This window comes from Poromitra crassiceps, assembly GCF_964638095.1.
Source record: "Poromitra crassiceps genome assembly, chromosome: 1".
NCBI lineage: Eukaryota > Metazoa > Chordata > Actinopteri > Beryciformes > Melamphaidae > Poromitra > Poromitra crassiceps.
The window spans coordinates 43,177,366-43,196,948 of NC_139623.1; the positions used below are offsets into that span (position 1 = coordinate 43,177,366).

The following is a 19,583-nucleotide window of genomic DNA, read 5'->3' on the forward strand; positions in this document are numbered from 1 at the left end:
ATACTCACTAGGGTTGGGCGAGATAGATAGATAGATAGATAGATAGATAGATAGATAGATAGATATATATAGTGAAGTGAAGTTTGGAGCTCTGGAGGTGTGCGTGTGTGTGTTTATTTGTGCTTTTATAACATAACCGCTGTGAAATTATCAGAAGAAAACTTTTAATCCCTGCATTTCACCGTTTTGCACCACTCGCTCTCTCCATTCACTGTCAACCTCGCTCGACCACACAAACACGCTCTGTCTGGCATTGGGGAGTGGCCGTGTGCAGTGTGCCATGTCGGTGCAGAAATGGCTTGCCTTCAATATCTGCTCGGGTAGGCATTTGATTGGCTGTACATCGGGCACGTGGTGGGATTAACGTGGGCAAAATGGCCGACGGCTTTAGATTAGCTAGTCTCGCTTGCCAGACTCTCCCAGCAAAGGGGCTGGGAGAGTCTGGCTGGGGACACTTTCTATTGTGGACTAGAGGGGAAAAAGGCTCTTTACAGCCATCCACTGAACGTACCACGCAGGCTGCTTCATTGCATAATCCACATCAATCGTTTTCAGCGTGTATCAACGAGCTAGCGACTAGCGCTGCTGTTGTTATTGTTTCAAAGGCAGCGGCGCAGGCATTTGAGCTCGGCAGATTCGACACGTACAGCAGCAGAGGCATATAGATTCCACACGGGGGACGTGGAAAGGAAATCCAAATATGGTCGCAGCCGCAGTCAGAGCGGGTCGGAGCCAATGCAGAGCTTGCAGGGAGCGGAATGGGATTTCCATCCGGCACCGACTGAAATGAGAGAGCTAAGTCCACCATGCTGCTTCCACCCAGTCAGACTATAGATTACCTAACAAGGTAAGCGAACGCTAAGCTACTGATGTTATCAGACATGATGGACATTAAAAATATGAATCGGTTAGGGTTAGGGTTAGGGTTAGACCCATGGGTTACCCCATTGTGGACCCCGAGCCGAGCACTTCCGGTAGGGCGAGCAGATTCTGTGGGGCGAGCCGAATCTGTACCTACACCTGCAAACAGCAAGCTGGATTCTGGTCAGGGAAGAGCTGCATAGTATGCCTTATAATCACAATTGGTGATTATAAGGCATATAATGCCTTATAAGGCCTCCTCCCTCCCCCTGCTCTCTTCTCCCCAACACCCCTCCCCCTTCCCCTCTCCTGCTCTCTCCTCTTGCTCCTTCCCCACCTCCTGGACCTATACCCTCCAACATCTCCCATTCCCTCCCCACCCCATCACTCTCTCACATTCCCCCTGCTCTTCCCCCTTCTCCTGCTCTCTCCTCTGCTCTCTCTTCATTTCTATATTTTCTATATTATCAATTGTTCAAATGTTATCTTTATTCTGTATATTCTTGTTACTGTTGTGTTAGCTAGAATCAGCTAGACATACTTTCTGTGAAGCCCTCTGAGACATGCTTGTGAATTAGGGCTATATAAATAAACTTGACTTGACTTGACTTGGTACTTTTCTGCACCAATCGATCGGACAGCAACCAAAGACGGCTTAATACACCCCATTTACACCTGTTTTTTAAATGCAGATAACTTATCCAGATACAGGTCACATTTAAAAACCAGGTGTAAATTGGGTGATAGACACGTCGTTCAGCTGGCGCACAGGAGCAGGACATCTTTTATTGGAAAAACTGAAAATATTTGATGTTCGCTCACTCATTTACATCGACACATCCAGTTAGGAATCGGTGTCATGAAGTCTGCAACCCAACACTGAAGGCTATCTGGTATTGGCGCTGGCTGTTGCTGCTGTCTCCATCTCTCCTCTCGTTTTCAACTTCAACAACAGTTCCTATTTGCGCACGCTTTGAATTGCGCTTCACAGGTTATTTATAAATTAGACCATTAAAGAGATATGCAACCCCAGAGAGAAGCCAGACCTTCATCATGTCAGTTTTTCAAAAAAGGGCGGGGAGTTTTCAGGCTTTCGAATCCGCCCACTCCACATTTGGATAGGATGAGCTTTTGTGGGGCGGGCAAATTTCAGAACCAATGGCAGAGCTCTGTGCATTTCCTGCTCGCACATGTGTAGTTTCAGTTAAAGCCAGCTAGCGCTGTGAATGGATCTGCTGCTCATGTTTCTCCCTTCCACCACCCCCTCCCTTCTCCTGTCCAAACTAACCTCGCGTCACCAGGCTCTCTCAGTCCAAACACGTTGTTTGGATATTTCCCAGAAAGCTTTGAGGCGGCATAACTTTTGACAAGAAAACCATCAAATCTGGCTAAAAAGTTAGATCAAAATAAATATAGAAATAATATTTATTTTGAACACAAAATGCAATTCTGGAATATTTGAATATTGGACAAAATAAAATGAAATGAAATTTAAACCCTAAGAGAGAAACACATACATCGATGGGGTGTATATATACCCCTTGCAAACACAATGTGATATAGTGAAATGGGTAGTTTGACCGTAACATGGTTGCACTGTGATATAGAGAGGCAAAGTGGAATGTCACTTCCTGCTTCAATCAGGACTGTACCAGAGATTTTCATCCGCCATTTATTTTCCCATAGACATTTCGTAAAATGCTTATAAAATAGTTTTACTTCGTCGAACCAAATGGTACAGCTAACGCTATAATCGGGAGAGACCATAGAACATTTCACTCGGACCAAAAGTAAAAAAAACAACATAAAAAAACATAGTTTCTTTAAACCCGCATTTTTTTTAACGTTTTGGTCCCAGTGAAATGTTATGCGATCTCTCCTGTTTCTAAATATATCTGTACCGTTTGGTTTGAACCAGTAAAACTATTTTATAAGCATTTTACAAAATCTGTATGGGAAAATAAATGGCGGATGAAAATCTCTGGTACAGTGCTGAAGCAGGAAGTAAGCGGTCACTTTGCCTCTCTATCCACTCCAACAAGACTTGCTTACTTGACGCCACTTTTTCAATAAAAACACATTTATGCAATGACTTTACATAATGTATATTTATGTTGCATCATTTAGCCTGTCCTGTGATGTGCAGGTAAAAGTTTGACAATTTTCAGCGCTTTACTTTACCGTCAAACAGCCCTCTCATTCGGCACTACATTTCCTCCCAACCATACAACTACCGTATTCCTCCGCTAAACGCCTGCACAGAGCCGCGGCGCTGGATTACTCTGCAGATCAGCTGTTATTTTGGGTTATTTCTCCCGGTTTGTTAGTGAAGACACAACAAATAGAATACACGAACGAAAATATGAGTGATTTTGATAGCGAGGATGATATGCCATTAACCTTGGTGACAAGAGGATACAATTATGAACCGGAGAGAGTAATATACAGAAGAGGAACTTTTGCAGAGAGTGAACAGGGAGAAAGAGAGATACGAGGAACTGCTATAATATGCTGCCTAAATGCCGGTGTCCTGCAGACCTTTTTCACCATTCCCAAGATAAATTTGGGAAAACGTCCCAGACCAGAGAGGCCAGGTGACTTGTTGTCTCTAAAGTAAGTCAGTGTTTTATCTCTCTTCTAAGCCTTCCTGTTTTTTAACTGGCAAGGATGATAATCTCACCACCTCCATCTGATATGTAACGTTATAATCTAGATTATATAATATAGAGTAATCCAGCGCCGCGGCTCTGTGCTCTGTGCAGGCGTTTAGCGGAGGAATACGGTAGTTCTGCGGTTGGGAGGAAATGTAGTGCCGAATGAGAGGGCTGTTTGACGGTAAAGTAAAGCGCTGATTGTCAAAATAGAGCGTACATGTACACTGATATTGATTTGTTTAGGTGGGCGTTGTTTTAGGTGGCTAAATTACGTTTTAGTTCCTGGCCCATTGTACTAGAGAGACAGAGCTCTGGAGGGCTGCTGCTTCAGAGTGCCGGGTCTCGATACACGGTGCGCTCAGCGTCCAGAACACTGTACCTATTTCAGTTAGTGTATGGAACTAGCTGATAGGACCCCACTTCAAACAAACCCAACTATCCCTTTAAGCGGAGCTTTTGACAATGCTAGATCAATTACCTACACTGCTCAAAGCAATATGCCACTGAAGTAGGACATTGTTCACTTTTTAGCACGTCTGTCCTGGGGCTACGCTGCCATCACACAGCGTACAGTAGTGATGCGCGGGTCACCCAAGAACCCGCCGGGTCCCGTGGGCTGGCCCGCCCCGCAGGCGGTCTGGGTTGGCAAATTATGAAAATATCGCGGGTGCGGGCGGGGCAGGCTCAGAACGTGACAAAGCAACATTATAATATAATTTTGTTAGAGCAGTGAAACACGCAGAGTTAACCCTTTTAAGACGTGAACTCTCTCACACGTACGCACAATCAGCGAGTCTGAAGCCTATGTGCTCTCAAAACAAACATTTTGGAAGGATTATTCGCTGTAATTATTATTTGAAGTGTCCATAAAACGAATGCCACCGCAGATTTTCTGTGTGGACTCGACTGTGATCTATTTGTCAATTTTACTGCAACGTGAGTAGGCCACGTGACCAATTGAGAGCGCATGACGTAATTAAAAGAAATTGGAAGGAATAAGAACTGTTTCTGTAGCCTACCTCCTTTACCTGCTACCTCCATTTTGAGACCTTGGATTAATTGAGGAAAGATCGATAAGTTAGTAGCGCCGACGAAGCAGAAAGAACTCTGACATGAAAGGACGCATCCAGAGCAGTAAAACTGTTGTCCAGTCGCGCACCGGCACGCATGTGTGTGTCTGTCTGTCTGAGAGAGAAGGAGACTAGTTTGGACACCTTGGAGAGCTCTGCTGCGCTCATCGGGAGTCCAGAGACATATTACATTAAATTGGCCGTTTGCGGGCTGCTGGGTTGGGTTCTGGGTTTTCAGATATTTTAACGGGGCGGGCGGGGCGGACTGGCTCCGATGACGGGTTGGGTTGGTGCGGGTGTTAAAAAACCCCGACCCGCGCATCACTAGCGTACAGGGTTTTTGTTGGCAGTTCTCAATCATTTTATTACATTTGCTAAGAGGCAAAAAGGCTGATCCAGGACACAGAATGAAATAACACCTGGATCTATTTTTCTTTAAACAATGATTTAACAATGAAATTCAGCGAGTGAGGTAATGGACCAGTCATGAATATGCACTTATAAAACCAAAATGAATCCTGTTAGAATGTCATTAAGCTACACCTGACAGGTCTCATGCTTATGTACACATTCAGGACACCCCCCCCCCCCCCCCCCCCTTGCTCCCTTGGGATCGGGTCCGACTTGGCTCTTACAAGGAGCAATTAACTGTGTTAATGTGTTTATTTAAATGCTGCTGTAGCGTTTCCTATAGCCCAGGCTGGAGGATGTCTATAATGTGTCAACAGGACGTCCCGGAGGCCAGACCCTGCCTCCACAGCCCCCGGTCCCTTGGGTTAACCCCCATCTGACAGCTTGATTGATGGATACACGGTTCGACCTTTCACTGGGAGGAGAGACACCAGTATTGGGTGTGAGACAGACCGCGGTGGGGGGGGGGGTCTCTCATATACATACATAAACACACACACTTGCTGTCATCCATGGCTAAGTGACATCAAACACCTACGTATGACCTACGTCTGGTTAAGGTTTAGGGCGAGATAGCAGCCATACCACCCGCCCGAGCTGTGACAGACCGGTGCAAACATGATGACTAGCGGGACCGTACAGGGTAATGGCATCTCATTCCATCTGGTTTCATTCCCACTCTGTTTGTTTTCTCTGCTTCCTGAAGGGCTCTGGTGGTATAATGACTCTCAAGAAGGAAGAAGGGCTCTGGTGGTATAATGACTCTCAGTAAGGAAGAAGTGCTCTGGTGGTATAATGACTCTCAAGAAGGAAGAAGGGCTCTGGTGGTATAATGCCTCTCAAGAAGGAAGAAGGGCTCTGGTGGTATAATGACTCTCAATAAGGAAGAAGGGCTCTGGTGGTATAATGACTCTCAAGAAGGAAGAAGGGCTCTGGTGGTATAATGACTCTCAAGAAGGAAGACGGGCTCTGGTGGTATAATGACTCTCAGTAAGGAAGAAGGGCTCTGGTGGTATAATGACTCTCAAGAAGGAAGAAGGGCTCTGGTGGTATAATGACTCTCAGTAAGGAAGAAGGGCTCTGGTGGTATAATGACTCTCAGTAAGGAAGAAGTGCTCTGGTGGTATAATGCCTCTCAAGAAGGAAGAAGGGCTCTGGTGGTATAATGACTCTCAAGAAGGAAGAAGGGCTCTGGTGGTATAATGACTCTCAATAAGGAAGAAGGGCTCTGGTGGTATAATGACTCTCAAGAAGGAAGAAGGGCTCTGGTGGTATAATGACTCTCAAGAAGGAAGACGGGCTCTGGTGGTATAATGACTCTCAGTAAGGAAGAAGGGCTCTGGTGGTATAATGACTCTCAAGAAGGAAGAAGGGCTCTGGTGGTATAATGACTCTCAGTAAGGAAGAAGGGCTCTGGTGGTATAATGACTCTCAGTAAGGAAGAAGTGCTCTGGTGGTATAATGCCTCTCAAGAAGGAAGAAGGGCTCTGGTGGTATAATGACTCTCAAGAAGGAAGAAGGGCTCTGGTGGTATAATGACTCTCAATAAGGAAGAAGGGCTCTGGTGGTATAATGACTCTCAATAAGGAAGAAGGGCTCTGGTGGTATAATGACTCTCAATAAGGAAGAAGGGCTCTGGTGGTATAATGACTCTCAAGAAGGAAGAAGGGCTCTGGTGGTATAATGACTCTCAGTAAGGAAGAAGGGCTCTGGTGGTATAATGACTCTCAAGAAGGAAGAAGGGCTCTGGTGGTATAATGACTCTCAATAAGGAAGAAGTGCTCTGGTGGTATAATGCCTCTCAAGAAGGAAGAAGGGCTCTGGTGGTATAATGACTCTCAGTAAGGAAGAAGGGCTCTGGTGGTATAATGACTCTCAGTAAGGAAGAAGTGCTCTGGTGGTATAATGACTCTCAATAAGGAAGAAGGGCTCTGGTGGTATAATGACTCTCAAGAAGGAAGAAGGGCTCTGGTGGTATAATGACTCTCAATAAGGAAGAAGGGCTCTGGTGGTATAATGACTCTCAATAAGGAAGAAGGGCTCTGGTGGTATAATGACTCTCAAGAAGGAAGAAGGGCTCTGGTGGTATAATGACTCTCAGTAAGGAAGAAGGGCTCTGGTGGTATAATGACTCTCAATAAGGAAGAAGGGCTCTGGTGGTATAATGACTCTCAAGAAGGAAGAAGGGCTCTGGTGGTATAATGACTCTCAGTAAGGAAGAAGGGCTCTGGTGGTATAATGACTCTCAGTAAGGAAGAAGGGCTCTGGTGGTATAATGCCTCTCAAGAAGGAAGAAGGGCTCTGGTGGTATAATGCCTCTCAAGAAGGAAGAAGGGCTCTGCTGGTATAATGACTCTCAATAAGGAAGAAGGGCTCTGCTGGTATAATGACTCTCAAGAAGGAAGAAGGGCTCTGCTGGTATAATGACTCTCAATAAGGAAGAAGGGCTCTGGTGGTATAATGACTCTCAATAAGGAAGAAGGGCTCTGGTGGTATAATGACTCTCAATAAGGAAGAAGGGCTCTGGTGGTATAATGACTCTCAAGAAGGAAGAAGGGCTCTGGTGGTATAATGACTCTCAAGAAGGAAGAAGGGCTCTGGTGGTATAATGACTCTCAAGAAGGAAGAAGGGCTCTGGTGGTATAATGACTCTCAAGAAGGAAGAAGGGCTCTGGTGGTATAATGACTCTCAGTAAGGAAGAAGTGCTCTGGTGGTATAATGCCTCTCAAGAAGGAAGAAGGGCTCTGCTGGTATAATGACTCTCAAGAAGGAAGAAGGGCTCTGGTGGTATAATGACTCTCAATAAGGAAGAAGGGCTCTGGTGGTATAATGCCTCTCAAGAAGGAAGAAGGGCTCTGGTGGTATAATGACTCTCAAGAAGGGAGAAGGGCTCTGGTGGTATAATGACTCTCTGGTGGCTCTGGTGGTATAATGACTCTCAAGAAGGAAGAAGGGCTCTGGTGGTATAATGACTCTCAAGAAGGAAGAAGGGCTCTGGTGGTATAATGACTCTCAAGAAGGAAGAAGGGCTCTGGTGGTATAATGACTCTCAAGAAGGAAGAAGGGCTCTGGTGGTATAATGACTCTCAGTAAGGAAGAAGGGCTCTGGTGGTATAATGACTCTCAGTAAGGAAGAAGGGCTCTGGTGGTATAATGACTCTCAGTAAGGAAGAAGTGCTCTGGTGGTATAATGCCTCTCAAGAAGGAAGAAGGGCTCTGCTGGTATAATGACTCTCAATAAGGAAGAAGGGCTCTGGTGGTATAATGACTCTCAATAAGGAAGAAGGGCTCTGGTGGTATAATGACTCTCAATAAGGAAGAAGGGCTCTGGTGGTATAATGACTCTCAATAAGGAAGAAGGGCTCTGGTGGTATAATGCCTCTCAATAAGGAAGAAGGGCTCTGGTGGTATAATGACTCTCAAGAAGGAAGAAGGGATCTGGTGGTATAATGACTCTCAATAAGGAAGAAGGGCTCTGGTGGTATAATGACTCTCAAGAAGGAAGAAGGGCTCTGGTGGTATAATGACTCTCAAGAAGGAAGAAGGGCTCTGGTGGTATAATGACTCTCAAGAAGGAAGAAGGGCTCTGCTGGTATAATGACTCTCAATAAGGAAGAAGGGCTCTGGTGGTATAATGACTCTCAAGAAGGAAGAAGGGCTCTGGTGGTATAATGACTCTCAAGAAGGAAGAAGGGCTCTGGTGGTATAATGACTCTCAAGAAGGAAGAAGGGCTCTGGTGGTATAATGACTCTCAAGAAGGAAGAAGGGCTCTGGTGGTATAATGACTCTCAATAAGGAAGAAGGGCTCTGGTGGTATAATGACTCTCAAGAAGGAAGAAGGGCTCTGGTGGTATAATGACTCTCAATAAGGAAGAAGGGCTCTGGTGGTATAATGACTCTCAAGAAGGAAGAAGGGCTCTGCTGGTATAATGACTCTCAGTAAGGAAGAAGGGCTCTGGTGGTATAATGACTCTCAGTAAGGAAGAAGTGCTCTGGTGGTATAATGCCTCTCAAGAAGGAAGAAGGGCTCTGGTGGTATAATGACTCTCAATAAGGAAGAAGGGCTAACAAAAAAAGAGATTGTAGGAAAGCCGAGCGCAAATGGCGGAAAACTAAACTTCACATCGATTATGACATCTATAAAAATAGTCTTCACTCCTACAACCAGGAACTAAAAAATTCCAGAAAATTCTTCTTCTCCGACATTATCAGCAAAAACACCAATGACGCTCGCACTCTTTTTGCCACTGTTGACAGGCTGACAAACCCCCCCCCACAAATTGCCCCTGATCTTCTATCCAATGTCAAATGCAATGAATTTGCGACCTTCTTTAGGGATAAAATTATAAATATCAGACTAACTATTTCCACATCAAGAACAAATGTGGCTCCGCCGCACCCACAGAATAGGTGCTTAATTAACATGACTCAGTTCAATGTCATTGACCACAAGAAACTAGAAGAAACGATACGAGGCCTTAAATCCTCATCGTGTTGCCTAGACACCCTGCCAACAAGCTTTCTAAAAAATGTCTACAGTTGCCTGGCGACCGACATACTGAAGATAATTAATACCTCTCTTCTTACAGGCATTTTCCCAAAATCTCTAAAAACTGCAGTTGTTAAGCCCTTGCTAAAGAAGCGTAGCCTCGACCCCTCTATAATCAGCAATTACAGACCAATATCAAATCTTCCCTTTATTAGCAAAATACTCGAAAAAACTGTCTACCAACAACTCAATACCTTTCTATCCTCCAATGACCTCCTAGATCCTTTCCAATCAGGCTTCCGACCCCATCATAGCACCGAAACTGCGCTTATCAGAGTTATAAATGACATCCGAATGAACACTGATTCAGGTAAAATCTCAATCTTAGTGTTACTAGACCTCAGCGCTGCCTTTGATACGGTTGACCACGAAATTCTATTGGACAGACTGGAAAACTGGGTCGGGCTTTCCGGCACGGTCCTAGAGTGGTTCAGATCTTATCTGCAAGACAGGAACTACTTTGTCTCCATTGGCAACTACACATCTGACCAAACCAAAATGACATGTGGGGTACCCCAAGGATCAATTTTAGGTCCTGTCCTGTTTAACCTTTATATGCTCTCTCTGGGCCTAATTATGCAAAAAAACAAAATAGCTTATCATAGCTATGCAGATGACACGCAACTCTACATAGCCCTCTCATCGGATGACTATGCCCCCATAGAGTCACTGTGTCAGTGCCTTGCGCAAATTAATGATTGGATGTGCCAGAATTTTCTCCAACTTAATAAAGACAAAACAGAGATAATTGTCTTCGGCAAAAAAGAAGATAGGCTCAAAGTTACTGCTCACCTCGAATCCCTATCTCTGAAGCCAAAGGACCAGGTAAAAAATCTTGGCATTATTATTGACTCTGATCTAAATTTCAACTCCCACATCAAGCTTATAAGAAAATCTGCCTTCTATCATCTAAAAAATATAGCAAGGATTAGAGGCTATATGTCCAAACAAGATCTTGAAAAACTAATTCATGCTTTCATTTCTAGCAGGCTAGACTACTGCAACAGTCTTTTCAATGGTCTTCCCAAAAAAGCTGTTAAACAACTTCAGCTCATTCAGAATGCGGCTGCTAGAGTTCTAACAAGAACCAAGAAAGCTGAACACATTACACCAGTTCTCAAATCCCTGCATTGGCTGCCAGTAAATCTTAGAATAGACTTTAAAATTCTGCTAATAGTTTACAAATCTCTCAACGGGTCAGGCCCACACTACATCTCTGAAATGCTTCTACACTATGAACCATCCAGATCCCTGAGATCTTCAGGCACTGGTCTACTAATTGTCCCAAGGACCAAATCTAAACATGGTGAAGCCGCGTTCTCCCACTATGCCTCTCATAACTGGAACAAACTCCCTGAACACATTAGATCTGCCCCTACTCTGCCTATTTTTAAATCCAAGCTAAAGACCTTTATGTTTACTCTTGCTTTTAACTGCTACTAAACTACTGCCTCTCTCGGCCTGTAATTTTAAAAAGATTTTTCCTGTACATTTCCAACAAATGGACTGTACATGTAATAATAATACTGAAGAGTGCCTTGTAACTTATTTAAAACAGAAATAATGTTTCATGTTTGTTAATTTGAGTATATATTTTAACTAAAACTGTCGGCTGTGTTTTTTATGTGTTTTTTATATGTGCATTGCTTTGCTGCTTGTTTTTTCGATTATTTTTTTGTAAAGCACCTTGAATTGCCTTTGTGTATGAAAGGTGCTATATAAATAAAATTTGACTTGACTTGACTTGACTTGGTGGTATAATGCCTCTCAAGAAGGGAGAAGGGCTCTGGTGGTATAATGACTCTCAATAAGGAAGAAGGGCTCTGGTGGTATAATGCCTCTCAAGAAGGAAGAAGGGCTCTGGTGGTATAATGACTCTCAGTAAGGAAGAAGGGCTCTGGTGGTATAATGACTCTCAAGAAGGAAGAAGGGCTCTGGTGGTATAATGACTCTCAAGAAGGAAGAAGGGCTCTGGTGGTATAATGACTCTCAAGAAGGAAGAAGGGCTCTGGTGGTATAATGACTCTCAAGAAGGAAGAAGGGCTCTGGTGGTATAATGACTCTCAAGAAGGGAGAAGGGCTCTGGTGGTATAATGACTCTCAGTAAGGAAGAAGGGCTCTGGTGGTATAATGACTCTCAAGAAGGAAGAAGGGCTCTGGTGGTATAATGACTCTCAATAAGGAAGAAGGGCTCTGGTGGTATAATGACTCTCAATAAGGAAGAAGGGCTCTGGTGGTATAATGACTCTCAGTAAGGAAGAAGTGCTCTGGTGGTATAATGCCTCTCAAGAAGGAAGAAGGGCTCTGCTGGTATAATGACTCTCAATAAGGAAGAAGGGCTCTGCTGGTATAATGACTCTCAAGAAGGAAGAAGGGCTCTGGTGGTATAATGACTCTCAAGAAGGAAGACGGGCTCTGGTGGTATAATGACTCTCAGTAAGGAAGAAGGGCTCTGGTGGTATAATGACTCTCAAGAAGGAAGAAGGGCTCTGGTGGTATAATGACTCTCAAGAAGGAAGAAGGGCTCTGGTGGTATAATGACTCTCAAGAAGGAAGAAGGGCTCTGGTGGTATAATGACTCTCAATAAGGAAGAAGGGCTCTGGTGGTATAATGACTCTCAAGAAGGAAGAAGGGCTCTGGTGGTATAATGACTCTCAAGAAGGAAGAAGGGCTCTGGTGGTATAATGACTCTCAAGAAGGAAGAAGGGCTCTGGTGGTATAATGACTCTCAAGAAGGAAGAAGGGCTCTGGTGGTATAATGACTCTCAGTAACGAAGAAGGGCTCTGGTGGTATAATGACTCTCAGTAAGGAAGAAGTGCTCTGGTGGTATAATGACTCTCAAGAAGGAAGAAGGGCTCTGGTGGTATAATGACTCTCAATAAGGAAGAAGGGCTCTGGTGGTATAATGACTCTCAATAAGGAAGAAGGGCTCTGGTGGTATAATGACTCTCAGTAAGGAAGAAGGGCTCTGGTGGTATAATGACTCTCAGTAAGGAAGAAGGGCTCTGGTGGTATAATGACTCTCAAGAAGGAAGAAGGGCTCTGGTGGTATAATGACTCTCAATAAGGAAGAAGGGCTCTGGTGGTATAATGACTCTCAAGAAGGAAGAAGGGCTCTGGTGGTATAATGACTCTCAATAAGGAAGAAGGGCTCTGGTGGTATAATGACTCTCAAGAAGGAAGAAGGGCTCTGGTGGTATAATGACTCTCAAGAAGGAAGACGGGCTCTGGTGGTATAATGACTCTCAGTAAGGAAGAAGGGCTCTGGTGGTATAATGACTCTCAAGAAGGAAGAAGGGCTCTGGTGGTATAATGACTCTCAAGAAGGAAGAAGGGCTCTGGTGGTATAATGACTCTCAAGAAGGAAGAAGGGCTCTGGTGGTATAATGACTCTCAATAAGGAAGAAGGGCTCTGGTGGTATAATGACTCTCAAGAAGGAAGAAGGGCTCTGGTGGTATAATGCCTCTCAAGAAGGGAGAAGGGCTCTGGTGGTATAATGACTCTCAATAAGGAAGAAGGGCTCTGGTGGTATAATGACTCTCAATAAGGAAGAAGGGCTCTGGTGGTATAATGACTCTCAATAAGGAAGAAGGGCTCTGGTGGTATAATGACTCTCAATAAGGAAGAAGGGCTCTGGTGGTATAATGACTCTCAAGAAGGAAGAGATTAGCAGCAGCGGTGGTATGTTGTGGGAAGTTCAGTACAGGAAAATTTGGCGTTTACATCTGGGGGATAGCGGAGCAGCGATCGCACGCTCCCGGCCACATATGGAAGCACTGTTTCCGTATGTGTTTTCCGCATATCGTGCACATTAACCCTGAGGAGTAGCCGGATTAGGCCGATTTTTGGAAATGTCGCCATATTGTCACAATTTTGAACATTTACTTTCAGAGGCTGCAGCAGGCTCAGTTTTAAAGACAGAGTAAAGTTTCTGGTATCATATGAAACTAGAAGACCTAAGGAATCGATTTGTATCAACCATGTCATGCTAGTTTGTCAGAAAGGTAGCTAAATAACTAGGGGTGTCACGATACACTCAGTTCACGATACGATACGTATCACGATACTGGGTTCACGATAACGATACGATACGATACGATTTTAACAATATTTTTTTAAACTTGAATAATGACAATATATGACTGGAAAAGTAGTATTTTATTTGAAATGCACAAATACAAAACATGCTGTTGTGGGAAATTGTTATTACAATAACAACTAGAAAAAACATGAGATTGGAGATAAGGCTTATCTTGAAATAGAATGAGTTACACCGTCACTTAGATTTACTTTGAACTAAAAGGTTTCTCAGCAGTATAAATTCTCATTATGCATCTTCAGTTTTTCTTCAAACTCAAACAACAAGACTTTTCTTAGTCTATTTTTTATGCATCTTCAGTTTTTCCTGTCAAGTAAACAGTTTTGCCAGAAACTCAATTGAATGGTTTCTCTCCTGTATAACTTATCATGTGTCTCTTCAGAGACTTGTTCAACTGAACTACTTTCCACACATTGAACTTCAACAAACAAAGACGTTTCTTTGTCTATTTTTGAAAAAAAAAAAAAAATCGCGATATGAGATTTCATCTCAACGATACATATCGTGATGTTTTACTATCGCGAAATTTCGTGGGACGATATATTGTGACACCCCTATAAATAACCCTCCAAATTTAGGCTACATTTTGGCGAGGGGATTTTTTTTCAAAGGGCTTCTCTTTTTTTCACAGACTAATGTTGGCAGGTGTGTGTGTGTGTGCACGCACGCACGCACACACACGTGTGTCCGTTTTGAACCAGCTAGTAGCCGTATATTGTCATTTAGCCTTTCTGCTGCTATTGCATGGTTACATCAGCGAATTTTATTTTATGGGGGGGGGCTTGGAATACGCAGTGGAAGTGGTCCCTTGGAAATTTGGTTTGGTACGTAGTGGTACTTGGAAAAATTTAGGAACTCCTGCACTAGTTCACTCTCGGGGTACAGTGGGTGCAATTCAGTTTGCCGCTCTTTACAGCTAGAGAAACAGCTGCTAGTTGTGTTCTGTCTGTTGGATTTAGGTGACGAGGGGATTTGTTCATGCCCAACTGCTATTCAGCTAGCCACAGACGTGAGTATAGTCATAGTCCTGCTCCTCCATTTCTCTGGAAGTCCATTTCCTCTCCATCTGAACTGGGTTTTTGTGCCTAGACCTACAATTCAAACAAGGCCAAAGAGAGAATATTTAGAGAGGTCTTTTTGTGGCCCTGCAGAGGAGCCAGGGGGCTTGGAGATACTGTATAGGACACACTGAACGAGGCCTGGATACGACTGCTGGCGCTCCATGAGTTTTCATCTTCCTGGCAGGTCACCATCAGGCTCAGAATGTAAGGGGGGTAAATTGGTCAGCAAGGGGTCTCTGACCCCTAAATGTAGGGGTTAATGACACCATCCTTTTCCATCTCAATCAGTATGGAGCCTTCTTTCTGGTGTGTGTGTGTGTGTGTGTGTGTGTGTGTGTGTGTGTGCGCGGGTGCGCGTGCGTGTAATCTGTGCCTGAGGCTGTGTTGACTGCCAGGTCAACAGTGGGTTCACAGAATTAGGAGACAAATGACAATCAGTTAAACTAATCAGCACATGTAGTCCCCGGCACCAGCTAGGGCCTGTCTGTATTCTGCCTCCCTTTCTATTATAAAGTAGATGTCTTCAAAATACAAGATCTTCATTGAATTTATGGATCACAAAACAAACCAAAAGTACGGATGGCTGATTTAGACAATTTTGCTGGAGGGCTTCTAGAAGAAATCCACTTCTGAGAGGACATTAGGAGGGAAATGGCATAATCAAATTATTTTCATAGGATCCAGAATGACAACACGAATAACAAGGAAAGGCAACTGTTCAGTGGGAATGCATGGCTGCCATGGCTGGATGTGATTATACAGGACACAGAGATTACCACGAGCCATGAGAACATGTGGAGCGTTACAACAGAGATTCACCATGACATTCTTGGAAAAGGGGCAAGCGGCAAAGATTTTGGTTCTGACAGAGCGTCTACTGCTGGTTAGACTCCTTGCAAACTATAGAGTCACTGTTCATCTTCTGAGATTCAGGAGGAAAAGTTTTTTGTATAAGTTACTTTTGCATTGTTATATTACATTGTGACTTATATACAGTATCATTACACTACAGAAACAGGGGCAGCAGATCCGTTCACAGCGCTAGCTGGCTTTGAATGAAACCACACATGCGCGAGCAGGAAATGCACAGAGCTCTGCCATTGGTTCTGAAATTTGCCCGCCCCACAAAAGTTTATCCTATCCAAATGTGGAGTGGGCGGATTCGAAAGCCTGAAAACTGCCTGCCCTTTTTTGAAAAACTGACATGCCCGACGGCTGAGTGATCCCTCTGATTTGTTGGGGTTGAATATCTCTTTAAGTAATTTAGCAGACATGGACTTTTATCCAAAGCAACTTACAATAGTACATTTCGTCAACAGTTGTGAAAACAACTGTGCAACACAGTTAAGACTTTTTAAAAGGAACAGTAGCACTTGTTGAAAGAATACGTAGGGATAAGTAGCATTTGTTGAAAGTTGTTTTAAGAAATAATAATAAGTAACATTTGTTCCATTCTTTTTTAAGAGGAAAAGCACTGGTGTAAGGATCGGCGGGGTCCAGAGCTGTCAAGGGCCCATGAAGAGCGAGACGTACTTACTGCTGCAGTCCCACTCCAAATAAACTTCCATGCTGTTTATGCAGTCAGCACTTGCCCTCGTGTAGCTTACTAGGCTAACAAATGCTATAGCTTTAAGTTTGGTTTACTGGATTCACTGGATTGGCGTCATCATATGGGGAAAAACGCATTCTCTTTCCAACGTGTCTTCAGTGGAGTCTCCTGTGAGGTTCTGGTGACATCATTGACCATATATGGAGTTGGAGCAAGAGAGGAGCAATATCCCTTCACGTAGCGTAGCCGGCCCTCTTGTTTACCCTTCGGGGGTCCTGACGCACAATAGATGGCTAACAATCTGCCTGACGAAAAAAATAATGAGTGAGTCCATATTTTCTATAACAATATAATTGTTAGGTAGGGCCCAGAGCAAATATTTGCACCGGGGCCCATGGCAATGACGTTACGCCACTGAAGAAAAGGTTATTTCAAGAAGGGGCCAGGTGTAGCCTGAATAAGTGTGTTTTTTGTCTCCACCAAAAGATGGCCAGTGATTCGACCATATCAAATCTGGGATTCTTGAGTGTTGTTTGATAAGATGATGTAACCGACAGAAGATTACTGTCATTGTTAGAAAATGTATTTACCTTTGTGGTTTCTCTGTTATAACTGCAGCAGTTTAAAATGTCATCTTAAATGCCAGTTCTACTTACAGACAAAACACAGCTCTCTCGATGTCTACAAGAACAAAATGACATGTCTAGCACCTCTCTACTAGGTCAGGTTTTCCTCAGATTTGGAACATTCTTTTGGGGAGATGCTCCACTGCCAGCTCATTCCTCCGTGACCCAGTTAGACTACTTTGCCCGAGGCGGAATTGAAAGCCCTTTCCCATTGGGGGAGCTCGGTCCATGTGACATAAATAACACAGAGCCAATAAGATGTTTTAGTATATATATATATAAGTTACAAATTGAGTTTCTTTTTTTTTCTTTTTTTTTATCAAAGCACATTTAAATAAGGATTTCCTAATCAAATTAGAAATCGGCGGTGGTGGCCCAATGGTTAGAGAAGCGAGCTTGTGATAACATTTAGAATTTTGGATGGTTTACACTGACTTCAAAACGGTTGAAATAATTTTTTGGGACGGTTCCAGGGCAGCGATGTCATTCTGCTACTGCAGTTATTTTGGTGAAAAGTAATGCAAAAGTAGTGTAATAAGTAACGAGTTACTCTACACAGACAGTAATATTGTAAAGTAACATATTACTAGTTACTTTCATTTGAAAGCGCGCGCACGCGCGCGCACACACACACACACACACACACACACACACACACACACACACACACACACACACACACACACACACACACACACACACACACACACAGACTATTATGCAAGAGTGCTGCAAAAGGCTGCTGATGACTTGTATAGAAAAGCCTTCAGGGGAGATGAACACACTGAAAGATGCTCATCTGATGCTAAGCGGAGCCAATGAAGAGGACAACGCTACAATGAAACTGAAAGCACATCCATCCTCGAACAGAGATACAATTAGACCACGACATTATGCTGCACAATTTACACATAAAAAGGCAGAGTGTGTCAATTGTTAAGCTACATGGATTCTGGAGGAAACGGTGTAATCTTACTTATCTACTGTATGCTATTTGAAGGAATAATACAGGCAAACAGTTATGAGAGCAGAAGTAGAATGTAGCCAATTCAAACTAACTGTGATTGTTTGTTGTTATGTTATTATATGAGAGTGAGAGATGCTACTAGTGTTGGACAAGTTACCAACGGCTCAAATTTTAATTTCTGATAAAAGTTACGTTAAAAATAGTATGTAGTCTTCTGCGTTGAAACTAAAGTTGCACACATCAACTAACATTGTAATAACTTGTCAAAATTGAATAAAAATATCCAGCTGAAGGGATTAAAAATTTAATAAAACCTGTTAATGTAATAATTTTCAAGACAATTCAATATCAAATTATTACACTGATATTACTATTTTATCAGGGGTGTGACATTTTTGACCGGTAATCTAATAATAATACTGACTAATAATGTAATAACTTATAAGTTATTACGATCTCCATAAGATATTACGTTATTAGTCAACATTATTATTACATTAGCAGTTAAATATGTTACACCCTTATGAAGTTATAATTGCTGAGTTGCGTAATAATGTGATATTACATCATCCAACAGTTTTTATATTAACATGTTTTATTACATATTTGACCAATTTAACTTAAGTAGAGGGTATTTTATTACATTATGCAGCAGCATCACCTGTCTGTCCCCATAGACCGACCGTCCCCATTAGCCTATTTCACACTACACTTAAAGCAGCCATTTTGTGTCTAAAATGCAGGAGGTAACACAATATAGAAATCACTCAGCATGCATGGATATAAATTGTATGTTTCTCCCGCAGCGGAAAATAGCAAAATGGCTGAATTTGGGTGCAATGTCAAATAGACAAACAATGACATCAGTAAAACCACCCCAGTCCCTCTCTCTCTCTCTCTCTCTCACACACACACCCCCACACACACACTTTCTTAAATGTTAAAGCTCGGAGCTCTCCGCGCTCCATGGAGGATCAAACAGGCTTTCAGAGGAGATAGCTTTCCACTCCATTACCCGGGACATCGGAGCAGGCCAACTGTCATGGTAACTGAGGAAATCACATTTCAGTCTCATGCTCTGTCTTTCCCAGATATTTGATATGTGAACTGGTGCTTCGGTAACGGTGTAGTGGAGCACCAGCTGTCCACTACTGACATGTCTGAGCCAGCTCTGCATGGTCATGCCAACATCATAGTTAGTTAGTTAGTTATTTTTATCGACACAAATAGTTAAAACATTTGGGTCCAAACAACATAAAAAAAACATGAATATGATAAACCCATAAGTAAAAGTAATAAAAAGTAATTCAGTACAATTTACAGCACAAAGTAACGCCATCACTGATTCCATGGAAGCTTGCTGGTGCTCTAATAGCTCAAGGCAGGCATGTATCATCACTAGGGTTCTTTTATTAGTGTTCATGAAAAGTGAGCTCAGTTCAGTGGAGTCATGTCCATATTTTGCAGGAATGTCCTGCGTGACAGGGCACACCAATATGTGTTCTTCATTTTGGATGCCAGTCTTACAGCAACACACTCGCTGTTCTGATGGTGTGTACACACACACGCACGCACGCACGCACACTCACTCACTCACTCACTCACTCACACACACACACACACACACACACACACACACACACACACACACACACACACACACACACACACACACACGTCTGCATAGACTAGTGCACAATGGGTCATTTGTGTAAGGTGGGGTGTGTACCC

The 19,583-nt window shown here is 43.2% G+C and overlaps 1 protein-coding gene across 3 annotated transcripts in view; it reads right to left on the reverse strand.

Moving 5' to 3' along the window:
* Nucleotides 1-19,583, reverse strand: part of abr (ABR activator of RhoGEF and GTPase) — a 387,908-nt gene that overhangs the window by 95,871 nt on the left and 272,454 nt on the right. The window lies entirely within an intron of this gene.